General features: G+C 40.0%; 1 protein-coding gene across 2 annotated transcripts in view; it reads right to left on the bottom strand.

Moving 5' to 3' along the window:
• Positions 1-6,704, bottom strand: part of gnaz (guanine nucleotide binding protein (G protein), alpha z polypeptide) — a 45,235-nt gene extending 38,531 nt beyond the window's left edge. Inside the window, exon 1 of one of the 2 annotated variants that reach the window (XM_028025399.1) lies at positions 6,558-6,704. The gene's annotated coding sequence lies outside the window, so the exon portion shown is untranslated. Of the gene's footprint in view, positions 1-3,448; positions 3,761-6,557 lie in introns of those variants that run through there. The other variant, XM_028025398.1, reaches the window with a different exon arrangement.
• Between the last annotated feature and the right edge of the window lie 3,954 nt (positions 6,705-10,658).

Consider the following 10,658-nt stretch of genomic DNA (forward strand, 5'->3'; position numbering starts at 1 on the left):
CACTTTAAGATATGTTCTTCTTTGTTCTTCCGTTGAATGTTTACCAACCCATCTCTGAAACAGCATTTGAGCTACATGGAAGCTGAAATACAAAGCAAGATATTCACCAGATAAAAACACCAAGAACACAAAAGGTTGTTTGCATGTTAAACAGCTAATGTTGTGCTACCACTTTGTCTTCCAGCTGCTGCGTTTCAGCCCACAGATTTTGTATGTATTCCAGTAACTGATGTTGCCACAACATATTCACATGATGGCACTCGGAAGGATCTGCTAAATTAATTACACAAATACTTCCAAGAAAGTGCTAACATTATTGCAGTTCATCTCAGTTGTGTATTTTTGGGGGGGGAAATCAATTTATATAACTGTATCCAATATTATATAGTTAAAGAAAAAGCTCTCTTATTGTATTATCTCCTTGTAGCTTAAGCAAACAGAATTGGGCCTTGTCAGGGCACATTTCCTCTATAAAGAGGTAAAAGTAAACAGTTTCTAACAGGCATTAGCTGGTATAACATTCTCATGGTATAATAACTTTGAGTAGAAGCACCATAGGTATCAATACCACAAAGGTTTCAGGCATAGTACAATGCATAGTGGTTCAGTTGTTTGCACTGTTGACTTGGAAGATGAAGGTCACGGGTTCAAATCGCGGTCAGGTCATTTCTGCATGTTCTGCATGCAAAGGTTCTTTATAGAAGTGTTTCCTAACACTGGTCCTCCAGGCACACTGCCCCGCATGTTTTAGGTGTTTGTCTGCCTAAGCACACCTTATTTCAATCTAGAGCTGATTAACAGGCTTTTATTGAACTACAATCATCTGAAACAAGTGTGCAAAAGCAAGGGAACATCTAAAACTTGCACAGCAGTGTGCATGGAGGTCAGAGCCGGGAATCACTGCTCAATAGGAACCTTAACTTCCCATAGTCTCAAATGTTTATGTTCAGTTACATGGTCTTTCTAAATTGCAAATGGGCATGAGGGCATGTGTGTGTGTGTGTGTGTGTGGTTGTTTGCCCTACATGCCTGTGTGTTGCCGTTTCATGCACCAACAAACTGTCCAAGGTGCACCTGCATCCTGTCCAATGACTGCAGGAGATCGGTGTCAACCCTTCCACAAATGGCCTGTACTTGCATAGGCCACTGCACTTCACACTACATTCAGTCATTCACCCATTCACATGCTAATAGTGGAAAGGTACTGGATAGTAGCCACAGTTGCCATGCTCCAGCACCACCAGGCTGTCGGAACACCACCAGCAGACAAGGCGGGTGGAGGACGCAACAACTGAGACATGCAGAGCGGGGACTCAAACTGGCAACCTATTGATTATGGATCGAACTCTTACCACCGCTGACAAAGAATAAGCATTTATGGACAATAAGTGGATAGTCACTCCAAGTGCTTTTATCAAACACAATAAAATCTGTGGGTTACCAAATGAAGTGTTACCTTGGCAAGAATGAAAGGTGTGGCTCTTTTAGTGCTCAATTCTTGATTATCTGTGTTTTAGTGGCTAGAAATATTTCAAAAAAATATTTTTTCTCTGTGAGTAGATAATACTATACTAGGGCCATATGCGATATCAGGAAAACATTTAATTAAGATACTGTTCCTGCATATTGTGACAACATAGATTATAATTAACCCACTTTTTTTTAGAACTTTACTTCTCTTTTCCTTCATCATAAAGATATTCCTCAAGTGTTGGCATCAAGGGCAGTAAAACTACACCCAGCAGGCCCAAAACATTATTTACATGCAGAATGTAGTAGCATGGCATTTATAATATAATATCTACCAGTTGTTGCATTCAAAAAATCATTTTCAGTTGCAATATTGCACACAATGTTATGATGACTTTTGAAATTTGATATATTGTCCGACAGCAGTTAAGAGGCAGGCAGCACTACATTAAAAACTCTAGTCTCTTTGCCACTTTCGTTTGCATCTCATCAATAAAACTGTTGGAACATTGACAGATAATGTTTGCACTTGTGAAACCTTTCATTTATTGCACCTTGAAATACCTTGTCAGTGTCAGTAACTATCCCAAGCCTAGTTTCTAATTAGAGCTACATTACAAATTTAGCCTAGAAGATTAATGTTCCTGTCAAGTCCCAATGTTCCCTAATCACCAATATCCCAGAGGTTCGGTAAAGGTATCCAGTATGTCAGATTTGATGGACTCATTGAAGGAGGTTGTGTTTTCCACTATCTTTGTCTTGATTCATCGATGTCTCAGGGTCTCGGTTGGATGGATCTCTCGCCAACTCATCTAGCGTTCTGTGTCACATGCTCAGCAACGCGCTGCCTTCCCTCCACCGTGAAAGTATCACCACCACCCTCTGCCCCCTCCACCTTTATCCCCCTCTCCACACCCTCCGACCCCGCCTGCTCATCCATCCAATCTGTAGCAAATCTTCCATTCCTTCTTTTCTCCCTCTTGCTCTCTGCTGCATCAACCTCCGCCCCTCTGCCCCATCTGCCTCCCTACTGTTAACCCCCCTCCCTCCAGCCCCTCAACCGCTCCCTTGCACAAGCTTTCTCTTTTTTTCACCCTCTCTCTCTTTCTCTTGAGTGTGTAAGGCAAACACACACACACAGAGTGTACACAAACACACATGTTCTTCTGGTGCCACACAATAAATCCCAACCCCCACTGAAAATAAAATACAGTAAAGCTCTTGTAAATAGGAAAGACTGTGGAGATACAAAATGTCACAACCGTCCTGCTTTTTCTCTCCCACTGGGGTAACGAACATTCGTCGCTCTTCCCTTCTGCCCCCTCCCGTCCTCTTCCCAACATCAAGATTTACAGTAGATCTATGAACAGCTGGACACAAGTAAACCAAATGGATTATGGTTCTAGAAGGAGATTGTTATTAATCGATGTAATTTGGCTCCCTGCAACGGAAAACGGGAAGCTTCACTCGCAAAATCTCACGGTGATTCCAGGGCCTCGATTTTGCCGTCTTATCCAAAACTCCTTGGGATCTGTGCACATTGGCTGTCTGGTAAAGCCCAGTTGTGCTCAGCACCTGATTGTGTGATGGCGGGTTTTTTGCTCCTGTTCCCCTCCCTGTTTGTACAGCTTATGGCCTGGACTGATCACATCCACACACGCGCACACACATGCACACATCTTTGCTGCATCCTCCACTTGTCCTACATATAATATTACATAAACTAAGCGCTGTATTCACATAAAAGCATTCTATAAGAATCAAAGATGCTCTAGGGAGATGATGAGTCAAATTGCAAATGTAAGATAGCAGCGTCCATTGGCACTGAGCTAAGAGGGTGGAGGAGGGGATTGGACAGCCTGACTGGCTGCCTTAGTGCCATCTCTGAACATCTCTTTCCCCATTTTATCACTCTGCTTCAACAGAATGGCCACCATTGTGCAGATAAGAGAAAAAAGGCACAGTAAGAGTGGCTTACCGTGATCTCAAGCCAGCATCCGTTTACAAAAGGATACTGCAGACAAGCCCTTGCAGGGAAAGAGAAGGCTCAGAGCAATCCACCTTCAGTGCCTCTGCTTCATCTTCATGCTGTCCCCATTTTCACTGCACACACAAAGTACGCCTCTCACTCTTTCTCTCTCTCTGTTTGTGTGTGTCTCTTTCAGCGGCCCTCTTCTTCTGTCTTCTAACCGTCTGTGTTCTGTATCCTCTCTTGCTTGCTCCAAGGCAGTTGAGACACTGCAGCGATGGGGGTGGAGGGTGTGTGTTTGAGTGTGTCGGAGACGGAGAGGCAGAGAGAGGGAGTGCAGGACAGAAACAGAGGGAGGAGTCAGTGGAGATAAAGAGAGAGAGAGAGAGAGAGGGAGAAGAGGTAAGGATTAAATCATGAGAGTGACAGAGAAAAGAGGGAAAACACACGTTGATGGTTTCAGCATCTTTGTTTCGATTCTTGTTCTGGCTGTGGGGGGAGGCTGCGCACCCTGACGGCTTTGTTGAAAGCAAATTATCATCTGTTCTTTGAGGGTGTAATATTCTTCATGACAGGGCCAGCAGTAGGTTTGGTTGTGATTTCATTGATGAGTGAAAAAACATGCAGGACAGGGAGAGGAGGGAGGAGGAGGGTACAGGGAGGGAGGACAAACATGACGACAAAGGAATGGGAGGGGGATTGGATGATGGTGTAATGTGCTGTTTCCGTGCCAACTGTTTCTGTGACAGTGAGACCACTTCCTTTATTGCTATTGGCTATACCCAGGAAATGATAGAGGCTCAGGCAAATAGGGCAGCGTGCCACAGGGTGGTTCCCTGTTCAGTGTGCTTTACTGGTGTAGATCTTCTCAAATTAAATAAATCTACCTAAATGACGAAACTGCTGGAACATAGCAAGCAGTTCCTCTTTCCCTTTACATGTGTAAAGAGTCTCCTCCCTTATTTATTTTACACACATGCTCAAACAGACTGTCCAGCAGGAACAAATTCCCAGATTGCTCGGAGTGTGTGGTGTAATGCAATTGCCTGAACACCGACCCTGGTGTCATAAACTATGAGATAATTAATCGGCTAAAGGCCAGAGCAAGTACACATCTAGTGGGGGGTGAACAACTTGCCTCACACTGACCTTTCATCTGGGTCTCTTTTGGATATTTGGCAAGCAGGTGTTGAATTATTTGCTCACTGCTGCATGGTTGCTTTGGGTCTTATTCCTTTTTGTTATTTTCAGTGGGTTAAAATCATCTCACTTCTGCTTTAATAACCATTTAGTACTGCAGAACAACATTTGGTTTCAATGTGAATGAAGCAGGAACATCTGAGAAGACAGTGAGTAACTGAAACTGCAGTGTTTCATGTAGCAAATACAAACCGAACACATCCTCAACTTTAAGAGTGTGAGAACAGTTACTTTAATTATGCTCAGTTCAAAGCGTCCATTCAAACATTATTTGAACATTATTTTATCCAAATAAGATAACATTTGAGTAGCCTTGACCCTGTAAAACTTAGTTTTGTCAACTTAGGGTCTTTAGTTGTTCATATCTCCTTTTGAAATGTCAAACTTTTGATAAGGTGCTTCAAAGACAGGGAAAGAAATCATTAAGTTGGAATTTGCATTAGGGTACAACATGTTGCCTTTCTGTACAATTTCTAACTTGTGACTATGGCATATGTAGTATAACACTGATATGTTTTGCTTTATGTCACTACATGAATGGAGGTATGATCTGCCATTTTATTTAACTAGTTATTAATTCAGTTACCTGTTGAGCTATAAGTAAATAAAAGGAAAAAAGATGTACTTAACAAGCACACGTTAGGCCATGTTTATTTTCTAAAAGGCAGATATCATTGTATTTAAAAAAAAAAGTATCACGAGGATAAATCTCAACCAGAATTTCTATTCTTTTTCAAAGCACATAAGTGATTTTGAAACACACTTTTCTCACACTAAAGGAACAGTTGGAGCCACACTTCTGTAAAACAAAAACTCACTACTCAAAACTCACACTTTGGATTTGGTCTGAAACACCAGAGGAGGCTGCCTATTGCTATAAATAGAAAAATGACAAGGCATATCTATTACTAAATGTAATGGTTGTGTGGCTGTTTAGTGGCAACACAGAAAAGGATGCACCTTGAAGAAGTAAATAATGAGAATGCATTGACAACCAGCTACAGTCTGTATGTTGGAAATGTTTTGCCCCCGGAATATGAAATATATGGTGAGGTGTGAAATACCTCAGCTCTGAGGTAAAGAACAACATGAGGTTGAGGGATGAGAACACAATTTATGCTACAGCTATGACAGACTGTTCAGTCAACTGCTAACCATCAATCTATCAATTTCTCCATCCATCCATTCATTCAGCAATTTTATATATATATTTATATAAATAAACATATATATAATTTCTATATTGTTCTTTTAACAATGTATATATTTTTATGCCATTTTACATATCTTTTGATTTTATACATGGAAATGAGTACAACTATTAGAAGCTACAAGCCGAATACAACCGAAAAGGAAAAGCTGTGAAAATGATGATGTGTGCCCTTTAAGAAACCAGTTTTCCTCTTAAAAAACTGGAAACACCAAACTTTCTCTGGTGTTTGGTAAACAATCTCTGACTTTTATTTTTGACCTCCTTATGTTAAAGGTCACTTATCCACCCTTCACTGAACAACGCCCAAGACTACCAAAAGAGTGTGAGAACCACTCAAACCTTCTGATATACGTGAAATCATTGGAAACAATGGAGTCAAAATACCTTCTTGTTTGGCTCGTCCTTTCCACTGAAAACTGAATCAGCTTGTAAATGAAGAACAAAAATAATCTTATTAAGCTGCTAAACACAGAGTACCTGTGAGTTGTGGAACTTATTTCATTATTAAAGCACAGCAGGGGGTTTCCTCTAGGTATGCGTCAGACTTTAGCAGCAGCGCAGCCTTGTCTGCCGAGTAACCTAAGGATATAATAAGGCACCATTCATTTTGGCCTGAACGTCTGTCTCAAAATGGCCTCTGTGTGTCTCTTTTGACCCCTATGTCCTCCTCAACATCTCCTTATCCCTTCCTAACTCATTCCTTACCTTCACCATCCTCTTTTGTCTCTTCAGGGTTGCTTCTGTGTCTCTCCCAGCATCCCAGCTCCCTAATCCATAATCCTTTAGAAATCGGTCGGGCAGAACGAGCCAGCTTTGATCAGACTCTCAGATCACGCGTGCTAATATTGTCAGCGCACCCGGATCTCACAGACAGAGCCCGGAGCCCAGGGGGAGAGGTTCAAACAGTCGTTTCCTCCCCTGTACTCTGCTTGGGAGCCAGAGGCTAAACAGTTTTTGCCACAACTGATGGCTACAGGCTCTGTCTGGTTGTTTTTCATTCAACAAAGGAAACTATTGTAACCCAACTCTTTTTTTTCCACTGTTAACACCTGTCTTGGTGAACTAAGAAGCCAGAAGTGGGAAATTAGATCAGAAACCTGCAGCTGAGAATAGAGATGTGAAATTACATTTTTGTTTTTTTCCCATAAGATCAACTTCTGGGTCAGTAATTCCTGTTAATCTGAAATCTCATTAAAATTACCTCTTCCCTCTTTTAGGCTTGCCCTTTCAAAGAGTGCCAAAGTCAATAGACATTATTTTAAAGAGCATGTTTTAAAACTACAACACATTAACTTGAAGCAACATGCAGGTTTTACATACATGAAGTTGTTCCTTCTCTCCAGAGCTTGCAAAAACAGTCAAGCCCCTTCACCTTTTTACATTTTGTCATGTTACAACTACAAAATTCAATGTATTTTATTGGGGTCTTATGTGATAGACAAAAATAAAGTTGATTATTATTAGGATGTGGAAGGGAAACATTACATGAGTTTAATTTATTTTACAAATAACAATTCAAAGAGCAGCATGCATTTATTTTTGTTTGGGTAGAACTAGCTTTCATTCCACTTAAAGCTGGAAGTCTTTTGAGGTTTGCCTGTACTGACTCTGCACATGTGATGATCAAAATTTACACCCATTCATATTTTCAGAACAGTCCAAAACCATTTAAATTGAATAAAGACCAACTGCGAACATATTTTTTTGAAATTCTACCACAGACTGGGGTAGATTTAGGTCAGAACTTTGACTGGATCGTTCAAATCCTGTGATCCTGTCATCCCTACTGGAGAAAAAAACGTTCCCAGAGCATGATACTGTCATCACCTTACTTCAGTGGGATTCTAGTATAATGGGAGGTTTTCAGGTACATATAGTGTTAATTTTATGCCAAACAGTGTGGGCCAACCAGTCCTGTACTGGTTTTATCTCTCCTGTATTGCTTGTGGCAGACTTTAAAAAGTGCTTCTTCAGGCTTTCTTTCTATGTTCTTGCTATCTTTTGCCATACTTTGTTTTCCGAGGACAAAACTAGGAAATATTCTGTCAACTGATTCTCCCACTTAAGTTGTGGATATGCATCTCCTCCTGAATTGTGGCTGTTTGATTTCTTAATGCTGTCCTTCTTCTGCCTATCAGTTTTATGATGAGCATGTTTGATGTTAAGCCATTCTGGTCACACTCGGTTTATTAATTCGGTCACTTCTGGAGGTATTTGTTTCCACTTTATTTCATGTTGGTGCCTCAGAGTGGGGTATTCAAAATGCACTCCAGCGTTTTTAGATTTGTATTTACAAAAAGCTGAAAATTGTGTGTTATTTTTTTTCTCCATGGGATATATTGTCTGCTTTGAGTTGATGCACCATGTAAGATAATGTGACATGACAGAATATGAAAATGTTAAAATGGTGTGAATAGTTTTGCAGGGCATGATGTACTTAATTCACAAAACATTTCTGTAGAAGTGTAAGCTGAACTCTTCTCAAAACTACATGGCTAGCAGGTTGAAGCTCTCAGCAGACCCACAACAGTGCTGACAATGTACTCTCACTTCCTGTCTGATCAGTTCAGAAGTGTAAACAGGTGCTTTTTATCAGCCCGTCAAAGGAAGGAAGCAGCCCATATGACCCATCTGCGAGCAGGATGTAGCGTCGCATCTCACTACTGAAACTTGGGCCACCTGTTTCAAAAACTTGCCAGATTGGTTTCTTTTTGTTTTTTGTAAGTCATAATTTTACGGTAATTTATTATGATGGAGCAAGGCACGCAGAAGGGAATGCAAAAGTTATGATAGGATAGAGGAACAAAGTGAACTATTTTCAACGAATATAAATATCTGCAGGCACAGCCCTCTTTGTTCTTTTTGAGTGCAGACTCTAATTAAATCACAGACAATGGTGACCCCTAGTGGCCAAACTGATATAACACACGATGTATTTGCTTCTTGATTAAACAGTATGTTAGTTTTGCACAAGAAAAAAAAAAATCTATATTGCGGGGTAAAATTGTTTAGTAAGAGCTTCTGTTATCATGCAACATTAATTCATTAAGCGTAACATTTAAAAGGGGGAAAAGAGAGACTTGGTTTGGATTTTCTTTATGAAAGTAAACAGAATTATTCACATGAAACACTGGCTAGGTAAGCAGCTTTTTACAACCTGCTGTTAAGTTTTATTGAATCAGTGTTCCCTGTGAGCCATATTAAATACAAGGAAAAACGTGAGGCAATGTTTTAGTGCTACAAAGTCCGTTCAGGGAGGTAGACAGAGGGGATTATTGGGATGAGTTAACAGCGTTGCTATTGGTTCCCATGATCACATTTCTTATCATGACAACGATATAACTCTGAATTTATTGCTATCATATCCCAGTTTTATCCCTGTATAAATTACCTACCTCTTTTCAGGGACTTGCTTTCAAGGATCTGAGAAATTGTAGCCTTTGTTCTTCATTTCAACCAACTCGTTTTGCTTTTCAGGGTAAGATTAGTGTGTCTTCATGCAAACTGAGACATTAAAATTTCTCACTAAGTCCTGGGTTTGCCCTAAGGCCTCTTTCCGGGTGAGATGTGCCCTAAACAAATCCTGGGGGAGATTCCAGGAAGGAATCCAAACCAGATGGTTTAGTCTTCTGCATTTCATCCCAGATAAATGGAAAAAAAAGAAACCTTCAGGGGAAGGTCATCCAAGCAGCAGTTTTATTCTTTCATTTAATGCCCACAGAAGGTGATAATGGATATTAATTGAATCAACATGCTGGATTTGTCTCAACACTGAATCAGCATAACTGTCCTTCTCCTGTAATCTACCTCTTCTCTATATGGGGCACCAATTTACCTAAAACCAAACATTCTTTATGGCTGAAGGTTGGGACTTCAGACAACCTGACAGGATGACTTGATAGTTTTGTCTATGGACTATGGGAGGAGAACCTGGAAAGAATCCCTGCATGCTTGGTGAAAGCATGAAAACTCCACTGGTGCCACTGTGTCAGTGTGCAGCCCTTCTCCTTCCCACAAATAGGAATACAATATTAAGCAAGTAAAAAAGAGACGCCTGGATGGGGGAAAAACAACTATTGAATGAACAGATCATAACAAAGCAGAAGTATTTTCCAAGATCCAAAATAATCTCAAAATGAAGCAAATAACTTTATTTCTTATTTTATTAGTTATCTAATGTTTGGTTTGTTGTGAAGCACTTTGGTCAGCTGAAGCTGTTGTAAATGTGCTGCATAAATAAACTTTGACTTAACTTATTTGAAGAAGAAACTATAATCATCAGAAATAAACAGCTTGACAACATAACTGGGTGTAATCTATAAAATGGGCTTTGTTTAGTGAATTAACTTAAATCAACTTTTGAATATTATTCACATTTATCTTTTCTCATGGATGCTGAAAATTGGATCCTATTAAAAGAGTCAAAATGTGGACATACCATGTCCATTTTAAAAATGGACGTCCAAGGATTTGACTGCTACATCAGACATATTTTTACATAGAATAACATTCTATCTTATGTGGTTGTGATACATGGTGATGACCCAAACCATATTTTTTTTAACTATTGGATTATTGCTGACATTTGCTTGTTGATGGTTTTAAAAATTGCAATCTATTACAGAGCTAAGCAACATAAAGTTGTTCATACATATGTAGAGTTCAAGTCTGAGCAGAGGAAGAACTTTGCGCAAGCTTAAAGAAAGAACGTAAACCCAGGGCTTTCTGGTTTTGCTACTAACATACAGGGCCCTGCAAAACTTTTGAAGTTGCATTTTATTGGGACTTTAATGACACTTTGGAATG

Source organism: Xiphophorus couchianus, chromosome 8 (genome assembly GCF_001444195.1).
Source record: "Xiphophorus couchianus chromosome 8, X_couchianus-1.0, whole genome shotgun sequence".
In the NCBI taxonomy this organism is placed as follows: Eukaryota; Metazoa; Chordata; class Actinopteri; order Cyprinodontiformes; family Poeciliidae; genus Xiphophorus; species Xiphophorus couchianus.